The sequence below is a fragment of the Podarcis muralis genome, chromosome 6, assembly GCF_964188315.1.
Source record: "Podarcis muralis chromosome 6, rPodMur119.hap1.1, whole genome shotgun sequence".
Lineage (NCBI taxonomy): Eukaryota > Metazoa > Chordata > Lepidosauria > Squamata > Lacertidae > Podarcis > Podarcis muralis.
The window spans coordinates 22,737,183-22,758,996 of NC_135660.1; positions in this window are offsets into that span (position 1 = coordinate 22,737,183).

Genomic DNA, 21,814 nt, shown 5'->3' on the forward strand with positions numbered 1-21,814 from the left:
GACCTGATGTTGGGAAAGATTGAGGGCACAAGGAGAAGGGGACGACAGAGGACGAGATGGTTGGACAGTGTTCTCGAAGCTACGAACTGCGGGAAGCAGTGGAAGACAGGAGTACCTGGCGTGCTCTGGTCCATGGGCTCATGAAGAGTCAGACATGACTAAACAACAACAAAAAAGCCTTGATGGCTGTGCTCTGCCTCCATGGTTGGGAGGCAGTAATGCTTCTGAAGAACAGTTCTGGAAATCACAGAAGGGAGGATTGCTGTTGTGATTGAGTCCTGCTTGCAGGTTTCCCACAGGCATCTGGATGGCCATTGTGTGAGGAGGAGGAGGCCCTAGATCGGCCATTGGCCTGATCCAGCAAACACTTCTTGCATTCTGTTTTTAGATCACTTTCTAATAGTTAACATAAGATGAGCCCTACTCTAGATCAGAACAAAGGCCTACCTAGTTTAGGGCTGCCATACGTCCAGATTTTCCCAGGCATTGCTGGGATTTCAAAGGCGGAATTGATGTCCGGGAGGAATTTCCGAAAGGCGGTGCTTTGACCTGGATCCTAACAACAACAACAACAACAATAATAATAATTTATCATTTATTCCCCACCCATCTGGCTGGGTTTCCCCAGCCACTTTGGACGGCTCCCAACAGAATACATAAAAAAGCGACAAAACATCAAACATTAAAAACTTCCCTGTACAATGCTGCCTTCAGATGTCTTCTAAAAGTCAGATACAGTCGTACCTCGGGTTACGTACGCTTCAGGTTATATACGCTTCAGGTTACAGACTCCGTTAACCCAGAAATATTACCTCGGGTTAAGAACTTTGCTTCAGGATGAGAACAGAAATCGTGCTCCGGTGGCACGGCGGCAGCAGGAGGCCCCATTAGCTAAAGTGGTGCTTTAGGTTAAGAACAGTTTCAGGTTAAGAACAGACCTCCAGAACGAATTAAGTTCGTAACCTGAGGCACCTCTGTAGTTTTTTATTTCCTTGACATCTGATGGGAGGGCGTTCCACAGGGCGGGCGCCACTACCAAGAAGGCCCTCGGCCTGTTTCCCTTTAGTTTCACTTCTTGCAGTGAGGGAACCGCCAGAACCGCCAAAGCTGGACCTCGGAGCTGGACTTAGAGGTTTGTCTAAAAACAGCTCAACTGGTTCTTGATTTTACTTTTTGAAATATGGCAACCCTAACCTAGTTGAACATTCTGTTATCACATTGGCTGGCCAGATGCTTATGGAAAACCCACAAACTCTCTCTCTCCTCTCCCAAGTTCTGTTCCCCAGCAACTGGTATGAAACTGGAAGAAATATACGGCCATCATGACATGGAAATATTTCATGGAAATATCTTGGGTCTTGTGGTGCAGTGGTTGCGTTAATACATTTCACTAGTATGCCTGTCAACTGCCTGCTAAGTGGGACATCCCAGCTTCTGGTTGGATCCTGGTATTGTCCCAAATTAAATGAAAGAACATGACTAAGAGGTCTATTAATTTCAGTGGGTCTGAGTGAAACTTAACTGAATGTCACTCACTGAAATTAATGAACCTTAGTCAGTCATGCCTATTAACCTCAGTAGGTCTACTTTGAGTAGGGTTGGCACTGGATGCAACCCTGTGTCTTCCAACTGTGTCAATAATAAAAGAAATGCACTTGGAGAATAACTTTGTAAAAACAATAACAAGCAGCAGCATCTGATTGTTTAAAAACTAGGAAGATTAAACAGAGCTGAAGATTGCTTTAAGAGAGATTTGCTGTCTCTTGTGTGATATGGGGGGGAGAGACTGTTTTCCTGTGCCTTTACTCTTTGCCTGGCAGTGGCCCAACTTGAACATAGTTGATTTAATTAAAGAGTGGCAACCAATATTCCTATGCCCCTTGGCTGTATAGTCTGACTTTGCTTCTGAATTAACATCTCCACTTGATTAAAAATGGGATGTCAAGAAAGCCAAGTTGGATCTTTAAACACACACAGAGGCACACACCTTTCAACCCGTATTTCATAAAGAGCTGTAAAATTTGGCTGCATGTTGTGTTGTGTGTTTTATCTGTGTTTCTCATTTAATCAGTAAGAAAAACTCACACTACATTCCATGCTAGGGGCAATGCCAGTTGAGTTTTTCTGCTGTTTATCTATTTTCCAATAGTGGGCAAAACATTCGTAATGTGATCTCTTAAACCATTGCTGCAAGCAGTCAATTATCTGCTGCTCAGGTCAATGGGACTGCTGGAATCCCATCACCCCTTTAAACATAAAGAGTTCTGCTGGAAGACATCTCCATTTTAAATTCTGTGTGGTCCAAGTCTGGTTTCAAGAACCATAAGTAAAAATGGTAAAAGGTAAAGGACCCCTGGATGGTTAAGTCCAGTCAAAGGCTACTATGGCGTTGCAGCGCTCATCTCACTTTTGGGCCGAGGGAGCCAACATTTGTCCACAGACAGCTTTCTGGGTCATGTGGCCAGCAGGACTAAACCGCTTCTGGCACAACGGAACACCATGACGGAAACCAGAGTGCATGGGAACACCATTTACCTTCCCACCACAGCAGTGCCTATTTATCTACTTGCACTGGCGTGCTTTCGAACTGCTAGGTTGGGAGGAGCTGGGACAGAGCAACAGGAGCTTACCCTTTTGCAGGGATTTGAACCACCGACCTTCTGATCGGCAAGCCCAAGAGGCTCAGTGGTTTAGACCAGAATGCCACCCGCTTCCCACCCAGAACCATAAGTAGAGAGAGAGAGCATCAGGGGCCTTGAAGTTGCCTATCAACAGTTGCCACCTAGACTGCAACCTGTGCAGGCACCAAAGTCACAGTCTTCCCTAGTGTGGTGAAATATGGGTTGTATTCCTATTTAAATTACAGATTTCATTTCTAGATTTGCACCTAAACATATAAATTCACGTGTGCTGATTTTAAGCAAATCTTTTTTTTGGGGGGGGGGGGTGATGCATTTCTTCTTTTTCACCGATGAGCAAGTGATTTCCCTAGCTCAGTGGTTCTGCAGTGAGAAGATCACTGCTGGCCGTTTTGCTTATTGGAAAGGCAACTTGACCACGGTTATGTCTGCCAGGGAGTACTATGGTTCAAAGTTAACTGCTTATTTAACTCCCTGGGGTTTCCTTTCTATGGTGGCCCATATAGGCTGGCGGCCTGGCCAGCCAATTGTGCACCAAATTTACCCCAGTTGTGGAGTAATGCACAGTGGTTGCTTTCAGATTTTAGGGCAAGGCCCACTAACCCTTTGGGTCATTTGGGCGCATTGCAAGTCAGAGAAATGGATGTGTTTACCGCTTGCACATGCCACAACCATGCACTCGCACTCATTATCCCTCCCTTGAAGCAAATTGACTTTGAAACCCCACAGAAAAAGTCCTGAAACTGTTTTGCCCCTCCCAAATTGACCTCAAATATTTCTCTGCAAGGTTGAAGGAAAATGGAAAAGCCTCCCCATTGTCTTTTTCCTCACAAATCCTGTCTTAAGGGTATGTCTGTGTATGAATAGGGTGAGCCTGTGACCTGCCTCAGGAACTAAGTATTTGTCATTGCAAAAGACTGGCCAGGCTCCCCAGGGTATCCAATCAAGTAACCATTAACAGGTAACCTGCCAGACAGGAGATAAACAACGCACTCAGATTTCTGTTGTAGACCGCCCTTTCTGTGATGTAGGTATGATGTATCTGGGGGGTGGTCTTGAGCTCCACCCCTTTCTGTGATATATGTATGATGTATGGAGGGGTGGTCTTGAGCTCCAGGGCAGGGAATTTAAAATGTCTATACGTATAAGGGCAGGCACACCTTTGTTCAGGGTCCTCCTCCTTTCAGGGTCCTCTTCCTCCTCCCTGTTGCAACAGTTTCAATAAAGATCAGGCTTACTAGCTGCTTTGCTTCTCAATAGTCTCTGTTTGGCCTGTTATTTTCTCTGACTGATGGAGAACCCACAAAGGACTCTATAAGGGCTCTTGTGTCCCCCATAAGGGAATAAGGGCAGATTTTTGTTTATTACATTTCCCTTCACCCCAACCCTAATGGAGGGTGACTCTGGGTTCTGAAATCTTCAGAAAAATCACCCACATGCAAGACTTACACTTTTTGGGGAGGTGGGGGGATTTTTTCTTGTGGTCAAAGTGAAGAGGTTTTCTTTCAAGCCTAATTCCATCTCTGGATGTGGATTGAAGATGTTCCTGGGGTGCAGTTTCTTGTAGGAGAGAAACAATGCAGGTTAGCTAAATGCAGTTCCTTATCTTCTTGAGTGCTGGGTAGTCATTCTATTCTTTTCTCCAACCTTACTAGGTTGTTCTTCCTGTAAAACCCCCTGCTTCTTCCTGATTCAAGTGGACCTGAATACAATTCAAATGGGCTGCACACCCACAATATATTTATATGCAACAACAACAGCAACAACAGAACCTGGAGGAAACAACTAATTACAATTATAGTTCAATTGTGAAACTTCAAGGTCTTCAAATTCTTGATTCTGAGAAACTAAGCGTGATGCCAGCAAAGATTTCTATTCTTTCTTTGTTTTCTTTTTCTTTAAAAGAGACTGTAAAAGGGGATTTTTTTTTTTTGAAGTCTAAACAGTAAACTAGCAAGTGCATGGGAGCTGCAGAACATGCATAATAGCCTCAATTCAAGCAGAAGAAAAACTCAGCATGGTTTTCTTTTGGGGTTGATTTTATTTCATTTTAAATTAAAATATGCGATGAAAAGCTCTTTTCCAAGCTAAGTGAAGCTGGAGTTTGCATTTCCAACCAAACAAGCAAGCCCCTTTTGGATCAACAAAAAAGACCTTAAAAATCTCTCTCTTAAAAAAAATAAAAAAATCTGCTTCCCACAAAGTCCTACAGTCTGAGCCATCATTTCACTTACATAAGCTTTCAGTTTTGCCTATTTGATTTCCCTTCAGCGAACAGCCTGCTTCTTATAGAAAGAATTGGAACTGAATCACTGAAAAAAGTGCTATTTAGAATAGATATTATAAAGTAAACCAAATACATTGAAAATGAGATCCATGCTGAGTAATGGAAAAAATAAATGGAAAAGGGGGGGGGGAGAGAGATCAAGAAAACCATTTATATGATGGAGAAATATTTTATCAAAAGGTAGTAACACATCTTTCTTTAGCTGAAATGAGAGACAGTGATGATAGTGCAGTGACAGTAATAGTAGTAGTAATCATCATCACCACCATCATCATAATAATAGATGCAGAAATCTACCAGCAGAAGTTGTGGGCAAAAGCATTTTCTGCGTCCTCTTCTTCCCACCATGCTCCAGAGCTCCTCCCCCCCCCAAAAAAAACCCATGTGGTGTAGTGATTAGAGTGTTAGACTAGGACCTAGAAGTCCAAACTCAGTTATGAAGCTCTCTGGGTGAAATTGGGCTGTCACTCACTCTAAGTCTAACCTACGTCACAGAATTGTTGTGAAGATAAAATGGGGAGGAGCTGGCTCCTAGTGGCAAAGCAACTCCCCCCCCCCCCAATGTTGTTTTTTGAGGAAGTTGGGCCCCCTCAATGTTCAGTGGGTGTTCGGCTCCACCCTCCCGGCTCTTTGTGATGTTGCATGTGTGCATGACTTCAGGACATCGTGGGATGTTGTGTGTCGTCAGGAGGTAGCGTTGGGTCCCCTCAATCATCTTGAGAAGATGGCACCTCTGCTTCTAAACCATTTAGGGCTTTTTAGGTAATAACAAGCACTGTGACTTTGGCTCAGAACATATTGCAAATGGAAAATAAAGATGTAATATAATGTGTTCTGATAAGTGGACTCACAGCTGTCCATGGAGGTGCAGGTCAATTCTGTGTCTACCAGCTCCCCCTGGTACACAGACTGAGACCCTACCTGCATGCAGACTGTCTCACCAGAGTTATCTCCCGCTTGGACTACTGCAATGCGCTCTGCATGGAGCTACCTTTGAAGGTGACCCAGAAACTGCAACTAATCCAGAATGCGGCAGCTAGATTGGTGACTGGGAGTGGCCGTCAAGACCATATAACACAGGTCCTGAAAGACCTACATTGGCTCCCAGTACATTTCCAAGCACAATTCAAAGTTTTGGTGCTCACCATTAAAGCCCTAAACAGCCTCGGCCCAGTATACCTGAAGGAGCGTCTCCACCCCTACTGTTCAGGCTGGGCACTGAGGTCCAGCTCAGAAGGCCTTCTGGTTCCCTCACTGCGAGAAGTGAGGTTACAGGGAACCAGGCAGAGGGCCTTCTTGATAGTGGCATGCCCTCCCATCAGATGTCAAGGAAATAAAGAACTGACTTTTAGAAGACATCTGAAGGCAGCCCTGCTTAGGGAAGTTTTTAATGTTTGATGTTTTATCGTGTTTTTAATATTCTGCTGGGAGCCGCCCAGAGTGGCTGGGGAAACCCAGCCAGATAGGCGGGGTAAATAATAAATAATAATAATTATTATTATATGAACACCCACACTGCAGACCTGATCCTTGAAAGAGAATGCAAACCTACCCAGCACAGACCACAACTCAGGGACTGTATGGACTGGTTTTCCCACTGACCAAAAAAGCATTTCTATTATGCCTCGTCTTATTAGCTGACATCCAATCCATCACTGCACCCAGACAAACATTCAGGACCTCAGCACATTCCTCAGCATCAGAAGAAAAGTAGAATATATCACGAATGTAATGTCTCAGGTTATATAGAGATGAAATGCAGCTGATTCAGCCACAGATTCAAACATTGTTCTTTCACGTGGTGATGAGAACTTTTCCTGATTGTTACCACAGACATTCATAGATGCCTGAAAGAACGAAAGAAGTATCACCATAGCAATTTGACTTTCAGGTTTGAAGCCACTGAATATTCAGTTCTCCTAGATTTCCCCCTTGACACCATGTGTATCTGTACATTCATTACTAGGATCAACAATATGCATAAAAACCTCAGCACATAATCAATCTGCATTTTCCTCTTTCTATGAAGAGCAAGAACAGATGTTTAATGAAAACTCTCTTGGCTAATTACGGCTCTGGGTTACATCTAGGCAATATTAATGAAAGTAACTGAGAGCCAAACAATAAGAATCTTTCAATGAGCCCAGTGCCATAGCCTTTGTAAAGAAAATTTACCATTGACCTGAAGCAAAGTTTGGAAATGTTCCCAGATAGGGAGCATGAAATTGACATGTAATGGGGGGATGCTGATTGTTACATTATGATTTAGTACTTGAAGTTATGTCAGTTTTTAAAAAACCCACAAGAGTCTCTAAGTAAGTATGGGGGCACCTCCTCCATCCATTGTTTTTCAGCAGGGAGAAAAGAAACATTTGAGAATTATTTTGCATTTCAGGATTTAACCACTATGCCTTTCCTACAGGAAGAACAGCATTGCAGCAGAAACTGATGGTGCTCAACTGAAATAAGCAACAATCCCGTTTTAAAGAATTGGGATTTTCCAGAACAGTGCTGAAATTTGAACTTGTTCTTTTTTTTTAGGTTTATAATTTTGTATCTGGTGTTTGAACTGGGAATATGCTATATTCCAATCCCCTAGCGATATAAAAATGATTAAAGTTGGCGCTTTCCTTCTGATGATAAGCTGGTTCAAACACTTGCAAGAGTCTGCATGTAACACTCCTTTCCTCGTGTTCCAGCAGTTGTCACATGGAAGGAACAGTTAAGAATGAAAGGAAGAGGAAAGGAAAGGAAGAAATATTTTTTATTTCTGCTTGTTAAGCTGTTTTACAGTCAACTTTTCACCAGGCACAGTGGATGAAACTGATAGAATCTATTCTTTTTCACTGATAGTAGTGGAAACTTCAAAGCAGACAGAATTTCCTCCCCATTTCACCTACTATGCATCCTCAACCAGAGCTTGTTACTCTGGCACCAGTGACGTGTCTTTGAAGCTGTCACTAAGGTTATCAAGGGCAAAAATGGAAGATAAAATGCGGGGGAAATATCTGCTCTCACAAAAGCCTTTGGGAACACACATGTGTTTCCTCAGAACTTATTCTAAAGGCAGTTAGATTTTATTTTTTATTTTTGAGGAAAGTGTTCAATAGCATTGCTGGTGGGAGGTGGCACATAGCTTGCTTGGGGTGAACAACGTAGCACGAATTCAAATCATGTGTGATTATTCTCCAGTGGCACACATTTCCCTGGATAACTAACTGATCCCGCACCATGAAAAACTGCTGTTTCTATGTTAAATTTAACCTTAAAACCGTACAATGCGGCTTTCGACAGAATGCACACAATGCAGAACCGTATGTAAATGATCAGACATCAATTGAATAACAGACTACCTAGTGGCTTCCATTGGATTCAGAATAATTTGAAATCTTGAGGTGACATGGGCTGCCTCAGCTGGCTTTTTGGCTTGATGGGGATGGAAGCAGGATTTGTGCTAGGTTTCATAACTCAAAGCAGGGTTTACTTGAAGCACTTTGTGGCACTTCACCAATCCAGACCTATCTGCCTGTAATTTGGTAGGCTTTCTTCCACTCCGGAAGGGCTGCTGAGCCTGCAAATTTAACTCTTTTCTGTCACAAGGAAAAAAATTATGGACAGTTTCGATACCAAATTGTGAATTGAAACGGGGTGGGGTGAAGCAGACTCGATACATACCCATGCTTTATATATTTTGGTTTTATTTTTAGGTTTGTATTTGTTCAACAGTGATCTATGATTGTGTATGGACAGTGCGCATTGTCACCAAATCCTGCTTGGTAACATTGTAGTTCTAGAGCAGGTGATGCTGTGGTCTAAACCACTGAGCCTCTGGGGCTTGCTGATCAGAAGGTTGGTGGTTCAAATCCCTGTGACAAGGTGAGCTCCTGTTGCTCTGTCTCAGCTCCTGCCAGCCTAGCAGTTTGAAAGCATGCCAGTGCAAGTAGATAAATAGGTACCACTGTGGAGGGAAGGTAAATGGCATTTCCGTGCGCTCTGATTTCCGTCACGGTGTTTGGTTGCACCAGTAGCAGTTTAGTCCTGCTGGCCACATGACCCGGAAAGCTGTCTGTGGACAAACGCCAGCTCCCTTGGCCTGAAAGCAAGATGAGTGCCGCAACCTTATAGTTACCTTTGACTGGACTTAACTGTCCAGGGGTCCTTTACCTCTACCTTTTACCTTCTAGACTGTTTTGATTCCAAATAGTGAATTCAAGTGGGATGGGATGAGGCAGACTCAAATAGGACCCAACAGAAATCTGGCAGCCTCTGCAGCACCTCAGACCTAGGCAGGCTCCTTACCCTAGTGCCAAATCCGGATCCAAATGGAATCTTGTTATCCTATGATGGCTTTGTATCAACAGAAAACACTTCCACTTGTGTAGGTCCAGGGGCATGTTTTTTGCCTAACCTCCCTTGCCTACTGAAATCTTCTACAATCTACACCATACCCTCTGCTGTTTTCTAGGGTCACCTTGTCCTCAGGATCAGCTTGTCTTCGGGATCAGTGGGTGGAAGTAGGTAGAGGTGAACTGAAGAAGACTGGTTGACCTGCCTTGCACAAATTACTTTACACAAGCACAAGAGCACTCGTGGATAGAACCTCAGCCACTTTTCTGTTCCTCTACCACCAGCAATTTAAAGCATTGAAAAACAGAGTTGTATTATCACCTAACTCTATGAACAAATAATAAAGAATGGCAACCAATTTATAATGAATTTATTTCACCTTTGTCGTTTGTCTTTAAATCTTACAATAGACTATTGTTATAAATCATTAAATGGTTCTCTTTAACAAGCATGTATGCAAAAGGTACAAACCCCGCAGTTTTACAAAAAGAAGAAAAGATTTCATAGCGATTAAGAAAGTTCTACTGAAATCACTGCCATGACTTCCATGCCATGTGTTAAGAATCAGGGTGCAAGATTGAAAGAGAGAATGAAACCCTTATTGAGAAGAGAGACTGGAAAATGTTAAAGGCTGAGAATTGACTGGTGGCCAAAAAGCATGCCGAGTGGAAAAACAGACATGGGGATTTGCAAGGACTTGGCAGGCACTTGCTGGAGGAGATGCCAAGAGAGAACACACAAAGTGAGTGAAAAGAGTCAGGGCTTATAAAAGGAGATAGAAGAAAGGGGAGACATTGGAAGGATGGACAGAGCAAAAGCAGGAAAGCTCCAAATCCTCCAGGCTTTCGATTAAAAAATGCAAGATAAAAATAGATGGAAAGCCCAACATATTCAGCCAAAAGGCCAAGGAAATAGCTTCAGGGACTTACATTTGCAATGGAGTTGGCCACTGTGGAGATCTGTCTGGAGAGCGACATATCAGCCATCCAGACTTATTTTCGGCTAGTGTTGGGTACAGTTCCACTCTTTGAACCAGTCAGTCCTCAGGCGTGAAAAGGATGTGTTCCTCATTGAAGATGTTCCCCAGAGAGGTTTAAAAACAGAGACTGGTTCTTGCATTCCTTTGAAGCATTGATACATGCATGCATCAGTGTCAGAGGGAATCTTGGGTGTGGGTAAAGAATTCGGGACTGTCTGTGGGATGGGACCATGTCCCCGCAGTGAGTTGAAGTTTTACTTGCTTGTCACCACCTGCTGGCCGTATATTTCATAAACAATCTCCCTTTGCCAGCGATATAATGATATTTATTTCAACACCAGTAGCCTCACAATAAAGTTGCTCAACCATTTTCCTGGAGCCTTTAAGTTTAAATGAACCTCATGCAAAAAAAGAGCTGCCATTTGAAACTGTTGGCTGCATCTACATTGACGAAAGTGAGGAGTATATTGGCAGAACAGCCATGTTACCTATTGCTTTATTCATTTGTTCATTTATTTAAACAATTTATATACCCAGCAAGTATATAAAAGTCTCCAAGTGGTTTTGAAAGATACACTACATAAACAAATCAAAAATCAGCTAAATCTGTAAAATCAAATTGCAATTAAACTGCCTGATAGAATTAAACAAAAGTATTTGGTAGGCACCAGAAGTTCAGTAGGGAGAGGGCCTGTTTGACCTTAACTAGAAGGGAGTTCCATAAAACTAGGCCCACAATACTGAGCACAGGGTTCCTGGTGGATACATGCAGTATATTTGCATACCTTCTAATTATTCCCGATGCAAAATCAGGATGGGTGTTTTCCAGGACATGCTGTCAGGTGAATCACATGACCTGCACCTTGCTCTTGCCCTGACAAAAACACTTTTTTGGGGGGGGGGGAGATCTTACTTAATAATAATTTATTATTTCTACCCCTCCCATCTGGCTGGGTTTTGCCAGCCACTCTGGGCGGCTTTTAACAGAACATTTAAAAAAGAATAAAACTTCAAACATTAAAAACTTCCCTAAACAGATGTCTTCTAAAAGTTGAATAGTTGTTTATTTCCTTGACATCTAATGGGAAGGCATTCCACAGGGCGGGTGCCACTACATAGAAGGTGAGGGTACTGCCAGAAGGCCCTCTGCGCTGGACCTCAGTTTCCAGGCTGAACAATGGGGGTGGAGATGCTCCTTCAGGTATACTGGGCCGAGGCCGTTTAGGGCTTTAAATTGGCCCTTTGAATTGGGCTCAGAAACATACTGGGAGCTAATGTAGGTCTTTCAGGACCAGTGTTATATGGTCTTGGTGGCCACTCCCAGTCACCAGTTTTGCTGCCACATTCTGAATTAGTTGTAGTTTCTGGGTCACCTTCAAAGGTAGCCCCTCGTAGAACATGTTGCAGTAGTCCAAGCAGGAGATAACTAGAGCATGCACTACTCTGGCGAGACAGCCTGCGGACAGGTAGGGTCTCAGCCTGCGTACCAGATGGAGCTGGTAAACAGCTGCCCTGGACATAGAATTGACCTGCGCATCCATGGACAGCTGTGAGTCCAAAATGACTCCTGGTCCTTCAGGGGCACAGTTACCCCATTCAGGACCAGGGAGTCCTCTACAACTGCCCGCCCCCTGTCCCCCCAAAACAGTACTTCTCTTAGCCAGTGTGGTGTAGTGGTTAAGAGCGGTAGTCTCCTAATCTGGGGAACCGGGTTCGCGTCTCCGCTCCTCCACATGCAGCTGCTGGGTGACCTTGGGCCAGTCACACTTCTGTGAAGTCTCTCAGCCCCACTCACCTCACAGAGTGTTTGTTGTGGGGGAGGAAGGGAAAGGAGAATGTTAGCCGCTTTGAGACTCCTTAAAGGGAGTGAAAGGCGGGATATCAAATCCAAACTCTTCTTCTTCTCTTCTAGCTGCTATCCATCCTCCAACCACCTCCAGGAACTCACACAGGACATTCACCGCCTTCACTGATTCTGATTTAAAAGATAGGTAGAGCTGGGTATAATCTGCATACTGATGAATACCCAGCCCAAACCCCGTGATGATCTTTACCAGCAGCTTCATATAAATGTTAAAAAGCATGGGGGAGAGGATGGAACCCTGAGGCACCCCACAAGTGAGAGCCCAGGGGTCTGAACACTCATCCCCCAACACCACTTTCTGGACACGGCCCAGGAGAAAGGAGCGGAACCACTGTATATCAGTGCCCCCAGCTCCTTTAGACGGTCCTGAAGGATGTCATGATTGATGGTATCGATGGCATCCACAAATGTGCATTTTTGGGGAGATGTGCAAGATTGCGGCCCTGAAAAAGGTGTGTGAGATTACGGCACCCAAAATGGCCAACCGAGCTCTCGTGAGAGAAAACGGGATGTCCTGTTTCCCTGCCAGGGCACTTGCATTTGCACCATAGGTGATCACTAACAATGACTCCCCCCAAGACCTCAGTGATCAGGCAGGGATATAAGGGATTAGGCAGTCTTTTATTTAGTAAATTCATTCCCCGCTCCATGAACATATAGGTGCTCAGGGCAAATGACAGTCAAAAACAGATGTAGAGGCACTTCCAGACTGCCAGTATATTTGGGTGGGGTTCACTCATGCAGGCCTTATGATGTCAGGGACTGGACAGAGGAGGGATGGTGGAGACCGCCTCCCCAACCTGACCCTTCCAGAGAAGAGGAAGACAGTTTAGATTTATAACAGTGGCTTGCGGGAGGTCACAGCTCAGAGGCAGATGAGAGGGGAAATTGGGAGATAATGGGAGAGGAGGAGGAGGCAGAGCCAGAGCAGCTGGCTGACATGTTATCCCTGGAAAGCATTCCAGACCCACCATCTCCCAGAACCCGGTGAGCATTGAAAGTAGGAGATCAAAGGGCTCAGAGACAGATGGCCCTAAGCAGCAACTGTAAGGTGGGTGATGCTTTTGACGAATGAGGAAGTAGGAGAGATGGGGTGGTGGTGGTAGAGATTTACTCGGAGCAACGACATTACTCCAAGAGGTAGCATGTCTAAGCTGCTCTCTGTGAATACTGAATAAACAATAACTTTCCTTGTCTTATCCATTCCTGTCAATGTACCATAGGGGTTTGGATCCTCTGACACCTGACACATCCACACTTCCATCTGCCCCGTAATTTCTAGGCATGAATCCAAGAGGTTATTCTTTTGTCCTACCGATTTTCCAGGAAAAAAACCACTGTTTACTGATGAATTGGAACAAATGTCCATCACCTGTGGCAAATTCAGGTCACTCAGTGATGGGGAAATGCACTGGAAAGGGCAGCATAATGACATCTGGGCGGAATTTCACTAAATTTGGAAAATGCCTGGGAAAATCCAGGCAAGGTGGGGTGGTGGTGGTGTAATCCACAAAAAATACCCCCAAAGGCCCCAAACTCAACCACTTTGTCTGGATGTTCACTTTGGGGAATATAGCAGCCCTAGATAACACTAGCTTTCATACATTGCCTTAAAGGTAAAGGTAAAGGTACCCCTGCCCGTACGGGCCAGTCTTGACAGACTCTGGGGTTGTGCGCCCATCTCACTCAAGAGGCCGGGGGCCAGCGCTGTCCGGAGACACTTCCGGGTCACGTGGCCAGCGTGACAAGCTGCATCTGGCGAGCCAGCGCAGCACACGGAAACATCGTTTACCTTCCCGCCAGTAAGCGGTCCCTATTTATCTACTTGCACCCGGGGGTGCTTTCGAACTGCTAGGTTGGCAGGCGCTGGGACCGAGCAGCGGGAGCGCACCCCGCCACGGGGATTCGAACCGCCGACCTTTCGATCAGCAAGCCCTAGGCGCTGAGGCTTTTACCCACAGCGCCACCCGCGTCCCATACATTGCCTTACATCCCCACAAACAAATTAAGATGGATGCTCAATAAACAGGTCTTTGGCTAACTAACATCTTGGGGAAGAAGAATGGAAAAACAATACATTCGGAAGTGAGCCATGGAAAGCTGTGCTTGCTCTTTTGCTTTACTCCCACTGGCTAATAGAAGGCACCATTGTTTTCCGAGCTGTTTTCATGACATACTTTTGTTTCAGTGGAGGCCTTGTTGAGAAACATGTGCAGCCTGAATTGGACAGGATGTGACAGAATCCCACCCGAAAATAGTGACAGTCTGGAAGCCCCCTTAGAGAAAGATGCAGAAAGAAGCGGGAAACTCTTCCATTGTGGAACAGACTCTGTCTCTGGTGACAGAGTCCATGCTTTGCATTCAAAAGGTCTCCAGATACATCTGGAAAGGCCTTCTTTCTCTAGAGAGGTGATCTGCTGATACCAGATCATGTAAACAATGCTAGGTTATTTGTGTGTGCGCTGTTTGTAATTGTTTTTAAAAACTTGTTTTATAATATTTTGCACATCGCCTTGGAACATATCTGAAAGGCAATTAATAAACAAGAGCACTAATGAAGGGTTGTTGTTTCTGTTTGTTACTATGTTGAGTATTTTTGAGTTTTTATATTGCAAACCACCCTGTGTTCCTCAGATGAAGGGCAGAATGGGAATACAGTGGAACCTCGGGTTGCGGACGTAATCTGTGACAGAGGCACATCTGCAACCCACAGCGTTCATAACTTGTAGTGCCACATGATGCAATTTGACGCTTCTGCGCATGCGCAAAGCACGATCGGCGAAATCCGGAAGTAACCCTTTCCGGTACTTCTGAGTTTCCTGCGGTCCACAACCTGAAAACACGTAACCCGAAGCGTTTGTAACCCGAGGTACCACTGTATAAAAAATGCTGCTGCTACTACAGCAACAACAGCAACAACATAGGCAGCAATAATAATAGCAATGACAATAGCAATGAATAATAATAAGGTTGCCCTGGAAACAATATATTTGGGCTTTAATGCATCCCTTTCTTCTGCATGAAGCTGCACCCAACATCAGTTTGCTCATACCAATCCAGATGCAGACCTCACACCTGCTCGGCAAAAGCACTTCAGCTCATGTAATCGGAGGTAACCAATTTTCAACGATGCCCCCTAATTACTGCAGCCCTCTGTGCCATCTCCCATTTTGTTTCAGGCGGTTTTCCAGCCCCCTGAAGCAGCTTTTACTTTTGAGAGCAGGGTGGCACACTTAATTGGGCAGGGGGATTGGCAGAAAACAAATGCCTTGACTTGCGTTAGCATAAACATTTTCTACTAAGGCAGAGTGTGCCTTGGCCAAAGGCCTGGTGGAACAGCTCTGTCTTGCAGGCCCTGCAGAAAGATGTCAAGTCCTGCAGGGCCCTAGTCTCTTGTGACAGAGCGTTCCACCAGATCGGGACCACAGCCGAAAAAGCCTTGGCTCTGGTTGAGGCCAGCCTAACCTCCCTGTGGCCCGGGACCTCCAAGATGTTTTTGTTTGAAGACCCAAAGATCCTCTGTGGGACGTACCAGGAGAGGCGGTCCCACAAAGCCTCGCCCCCACCTCCCCCTCAGCTGTAGGGCGGCTGAGGGAGAGGCGGCGGGCAGACGCAAGCCCCACACTGCCGTTTCAGGCAGCACAAAGCCTGCAGGCACCCAAGCCACCACGCAGGCCCCGCGGTAAGTGCCAGCCCCTGTGGTGTGGCACCCAGTGCCAGCCACGTTTCGTTGCATTTGTTGACTGAACTAAAAAGTTTTGAGAGCCCCAATTTTTATTTTTATTTTAAAAACTCTTATTTTTGCCATTTTGTCACCCACCCACCCTCAGTGATGACATGTGGGGTGGCCCGCACCCACCGCACCCTCTTCCTACACCACTGCCTCAGTCATGGGAGTTGTAGGCTGCAACATCTGGAAGGCACTAGGTACCGAGGCAAATCCACATCTGGATACAACCCGTATATTCCAGAACAAATGTTTTTAGGTGTTTGTTGTTTGACTCTTACCCAGGGGTTCAGAAAGCTAAAAAATGGGAACGGTCTCTTGAAAAAGAATATTTCACGGGGAAGAATTGAATAGTAGAGAAACATCTCATTGAGCCTAGATAATATTATTGCTGATATATCACAGACTTCTACTAAGTGTAAAGTATAGACCACAATTGAGTAAATATTTCTCCCAAAGTGTTAGAATGCCACAAGTAATTTAGTAACAAAATCCAACATGTGTTATTTTTATGTGATATCCTATATTTACACAAAGGCATCCATTTACAACATACCATGTTATTATTTGTGGGGCAAAAATTTGTAAGAAAAAGTCTAGCCCCAAAGGAGGGATATTGTGATAGAAATTTTGAGGTCTTAGATATATGGTAATGTTCATAAGTGTACCAACCAAGCACGTACATAGATCAGTACAGACTGACCTGGAACCATTTTTGATTCCCAAACTGTCCCAAAGTGACCAAATGTTTTATCTGCAAGGTCAAGGAAAATGGAAAAGCCTCCCCATTGTATTTTCCTTAACAAATCCTGTCTTAAGGGTATGTCTGTGTTTGAATAGGGTGTAAGCCGGTGACATGGCCCAGGAACTAAGTATTTATCATTACAAAAGACTGGCCAGGCTCCCCAGGCAATCTAATCAAGTAACCTGCCAGACAGGAGATAAACAACAACAGGGGAAAAACAACATTCAAATTTCTGTTTTAGACCGCCTTTTTTGTGATGTAGGTGTGATGTATCTGGAGGGTGGTCTTAGGTTACACCCCTTCTGTGATGTATGTATGATGTTTCTGGGGGTGGTCTTGATCTACAGGGTGGCAATTTCAAAAGTCTTTATAAGGCCTTGCGTGCCATTGTTCTGGGTTCCTCCTCCTCTCCTGCGGGTGAAGGGAGCACCCTGTTGCAACAGATTAATAAAGATCAAGCTTACTAGCTGCTTTGCTTCTCAATATTCTCTGGTTGGCCTCTGTTATTTTCTCCTACCAATAGGGAACCGATGGAAGGACTCTGTATGGGCTCTTGGATACCCCATAAAGGAAAAGGGCAATTTTTGTTTACAACAACATAAAATATGCGTCTTTCACAGGGTGAAATCCAATGGGGTCCCATCTATGAGTCGAGATTCCCATCCCTCTCCTTGGCACTGCAGTTCCACATACACTCACTAAATCTACTCTGGAAGTTTCAAAGACCATCTGTGTAAAGTTGGGAGGCTGCGGGGATGAGGAGAGGAAAGGGAAATCTCATTATAAACGTGGAAGTCCATTTACTTGACCCTGGATGGTGCTTTCAAGTTTTATTTGTTTTCCATTTTCCGTTTTTAGTTGCATTACAACTCAGAAGCAATTTCTCTGATTATATCTTCCTACCTTGTCCTTTTCAAGAAACAAGCAAACATTTGCTCCATTGACATTCCAAGGCAAGATCTGCAGGCTCAAGATACAATGGCTTACCCGTTATTGCTTTAGAAGTGCTTTTGAGAAGAATTGCAATCCTATACGCTAGGCCTTGGCTGGGGCTGATGGGAGTTGTAGTCCAAAAATATCTGGAGGACACTAGGTTGAGGAGGACTACTATAGACACTTAATGGGGAGTAAGTCCCACTGAATTCAATGCAAAGATCTTCTGAGTAGACGTGTATAGGACTGCACTGCAAGTCACAAAGTTTCAAGTTTTTGGTGCATAGCAAATTACTCCACAAGTTTACCCATTAAATTAGAAAATGATAAGCTCGGTTGCAGACTATCATTCAAATGCTTCATCTATATTCCTTCAGGGTAGGAATTTAAAATATTCATTGAATGCAATGTTGTTTTGTGTTATTTAACTCCTTTGCCCTCAACTCACAATTCCCCTCAGGAATAGCTTCTGCTCTTGCTGGTGTAATTACTCCAACTGCCACTAGAAAGAGCTGTTTATCTTATTTTTAACCATTGAAATGTTTAAGCCTCTGGTTACAGAGGTGTTAATAGGCTGGTAATTATAAGGAATGTTCATGGCAGGAGAAAAGCTTTTCGTTTTGGGGAGGGAGGGGGAAAATCCTATTAAAACTGTAACGATGTTGAAAAGTGTAAGGAGGTTTTACTCTCTTTTCAAAAAACACAGTACAATAACTGTTGCTGTTTGCCTCTTGAGAATCGCAAAGGGAGAGGGTACCAGAGAGGGCTGACAAACGAGGAGTGTTCATGTGGTTTTGACTGCTCCGACACAGAAATAATCACTGCCAGCAGCCTAGTGGGTGGGAAAACACTCTAGGGCTGAAAAAGTATTGTAATAAAAATACTGCTTAAAAAATCCTGGAGATGATAGCTTTGCCACGGGACAGGAAGATCTCGCAAGAATGTTTACAGAGATTATTATTTTGCTCAAGTGAAGGAGTCTTGGTGACTTCAGAAAATGCAACATATTTGGAATGCTTGCAGATATTAAGCCTGATATAAGTGCATCAGTGGAAGGCATTGATGTTTATTTCCTTTTTGACCATGGGTTCTGGCTATGCTGCAGCCTTTAGTGCATGCCTTGGTTTTCATATGATAGGTAAAGGTAAAGGGACCCCTGACCATTAGGTCCAGTCGTGACCGACTCTGGGGTTACGGCGCTCATCTCGCTTTATTGGCCGAGGGAGCCGGCGTGCAGGTTCCGGGTCATGTGGCCAGCATGACTAAGCCGCTTCTGGCGAACCAGAGCAGCGCACGGAAACGCCGTTTACCTTCCCGCCGGAGTGGTACCTATTTATCTACTTGCACTTTGACGTGCTTTCGAACTGCTAGGTTGGCAGGAGCAGGGACCGAGCAACAGGAGCTCACCCCATCGCGGGGAATCAAACCGCTGACCTTCTGATCGGCAAATCCTAGGCTCTGTGGTTTAACCCACAGCGCCATCCGTGTCCCTTTTCATATGATATCATTGCCCAAATGACATCCTTCCTTTATATTTGCAGCAGTGGTGGATGGCATGGGGGAGCTGCAGTTCTCGCTTGACCTCCGGACAGCTGAGTCACTGCTGCTTACTGAAAAGGAGAGCGGGAGGCAGTTGGGAGGTTGGTGTGGTACAAATGAGACTTACCACAAAATGGAATGCTCCTGTTCAGGGTTCCACCCATATCTTCCCCCACCATCCTACCATGGTGGTACCAGCATTCTTTGACCAGTGAGCCTGCTCAGTTCTCATTGGTTCCTCTATTAAGGTTTTTTTTTCTGTTGGAAAAAGAAGCCCACTTCTACAAACCGTTGGGTTCCCCAAGCCCGTTGATCTCTCTCTCTCTCTTTTTGTTGGCGGCATCATTTTCATGACAGATGACACCCCCTTCTCCACCAGGGAGGAAGAGGTGAGGGAAGATCTACATTAAGAAAATGGCGTGTGGGAGAGAGATCGACATCAGGATCTGCTGCTCCAGTAGATCCTGCCACCTGAGGCAATCCCTTCACCTTGCCTCATGGGTGGACCAGGCCTGGAAACAGGACTACACCTGAAGAAGCGATGGCTACTGCTTGGACGATAACAGCCTTAAGCTGATCAACAGAGTACATGAAGTGTTACAGGGAATCTATTGTGTGTCTCTTAAGGTCACTGAAATAAGCCCTGCTTCAGGTGCATCCGCTATTTTGAGATTCATAAGTGGTTAGTATACCAGGGGCTTCTCAGTATTGGCACCATCCTTGTTGAATTCTTTGCACAAGAACGCCTGCATCATTCCTGAGTCCTGACCACTGGTCTTGCTAGGGATGATGGGAGTTGTAGTCCAAAAACAGATGGAGACCCAAGTTTGGGAAGCACTGGTCTATGCATTTATCTATCCCTATTTACAGCCATTGACATTACTGGCCATCTCCACATCTTGCGGTAGTGAGTTTCAGAGTATAGCTAGGTGTAAACTTCCTTTTGCTTGTCCTGAGTCTCCCACTAATTCAGCTTCCCTGGATGACTTTTCATTGAGTTCTAGTATTATGACAGAGGAAAGGAAACTTCCCCTCCTGCCATATAGAATTGCCAGATTGCCTTAAGCTACAATGCTGATGGACTACCCCCTCCATCTCCAGTATGGTACATATAAATTACTTTTCAAAAAATTGTGATATGCTAGGATTGCCTCCTCCTTCATGGACACTGCCTTGTCATGTCGAAGGGGTTTGAATAACTCAGAGAAGCTATGAGCTATGCCGTGCAGGGCCACCCAAGATGGACAGGTCATAGTGGAGAGTTTTGACCAAATGTGATCCACCTGGAGCAGGAATCGGCCTTACAAATAGCGGGGGAGAGAAGGCAAGCAAAATGCGAGGGAGATAGTGAAAGATACAGAGAACTAAATACAGATTTCCAAAAAGTAGCAAGGAGAGACAAGAGGGCCTTCTTAAATGAGCAATGCAAAGAAATAGAGGAAAACAATAGAATGGGAAAAACCAGAGATCTGTTCAAGAAAATTGGAGATATGAAAGGAACATTTTGTACAAAGATTACCATAATAAAGGCAAAAGTGGTAAGGACCTAACAGAAGCAGAAGACATCAAGAAGATGTGGCAAGAATACACAGAGGAATTATACCAGAAAGATATGGATGGCTTGTACACCCCAGGTAGTGTGGTTGCTGACCTTGAGTCAGACATCCTGGAGAGTGAAGTCAAATGGGCCTTAGAAAGCACTGCTAATAACAAAGCCAGTGGAAGTGATGATATTTCAGCTGAACTATTTAAAATTTTAAAATATTATGCTTTTAAGGTGCTACACTCAATATGCCTCATGAGAAGAGAAGACTCCCTGGAAAAGACCCTGATGTTGGGAAAGATGGAGGGCACAAGGAGAAGGGGATGACAGAGGACGAGATGGTTGGACAGTGTTCTCGAAGCTACCAGCATGAGTTTGACCAAACTGCGGGAGGCAGTGGAAGACAGGAGTGCCTGGCGTGCTCTGGTCCATGGGGTCACGAAGAGTTGGACATGACTAAATGACTAAACAACAACAACAAACAACAGGATTGCCTCACTGACTAGGACGCGAGGTGCACACAGCATCAGCACAGGATTCCAATAAATATTCTGGCTCCAATAAAAGAAATCTTATCAAGTATCAGGAGGATTAGGGTATGTGTATGTTAATTGCATTTGGTTGCCATCAGGCAAGAAATCTAAATAGGGCAGTTGGGAATATTCTGAGGCAATGATGTGGTGACTCACTTTGAGCGTCTGTTATGGCAACATGAGCGAGATATAGTAAACGGGTATTTTGCAAAAAGGCAATAATAATGGGGATAATATTGATCCCCCCTACTTATTTTCTTCACTTTTCATCCATGGGGCCATCAGTGGAAAGATAAGAACCTTGAAATACCTAATGAATCCAGTGCTGATTACTATTTTCTTTTAACGGAAGAAATGCCACACTCTCCTTAATCTTGTGGAAGCAGACTAGTGCTTGCTGATCCATAGGCTATCAGACCGTGTGAGCTGAAGAGGCACTGTAAAATCAGACGTGGCAGATGTATCTTCATAATGTAGTTTGTAATGGTCCAGTGGTGCAGCTGCTAGCCTTAAACGGCTGGGGAGAGGAACACATCTGAAAAATTCACAGAGAATTCCAAAAATAAAACCTTGTGCTCGAGAGTGTTCCCAAAAGATGCACGCGAAATCTGCTTTAAAGATGGCTGACATTATTTTTGCCGCAGATGCTGTTTGTGTAGGGCTGCCATACGTCCGGAT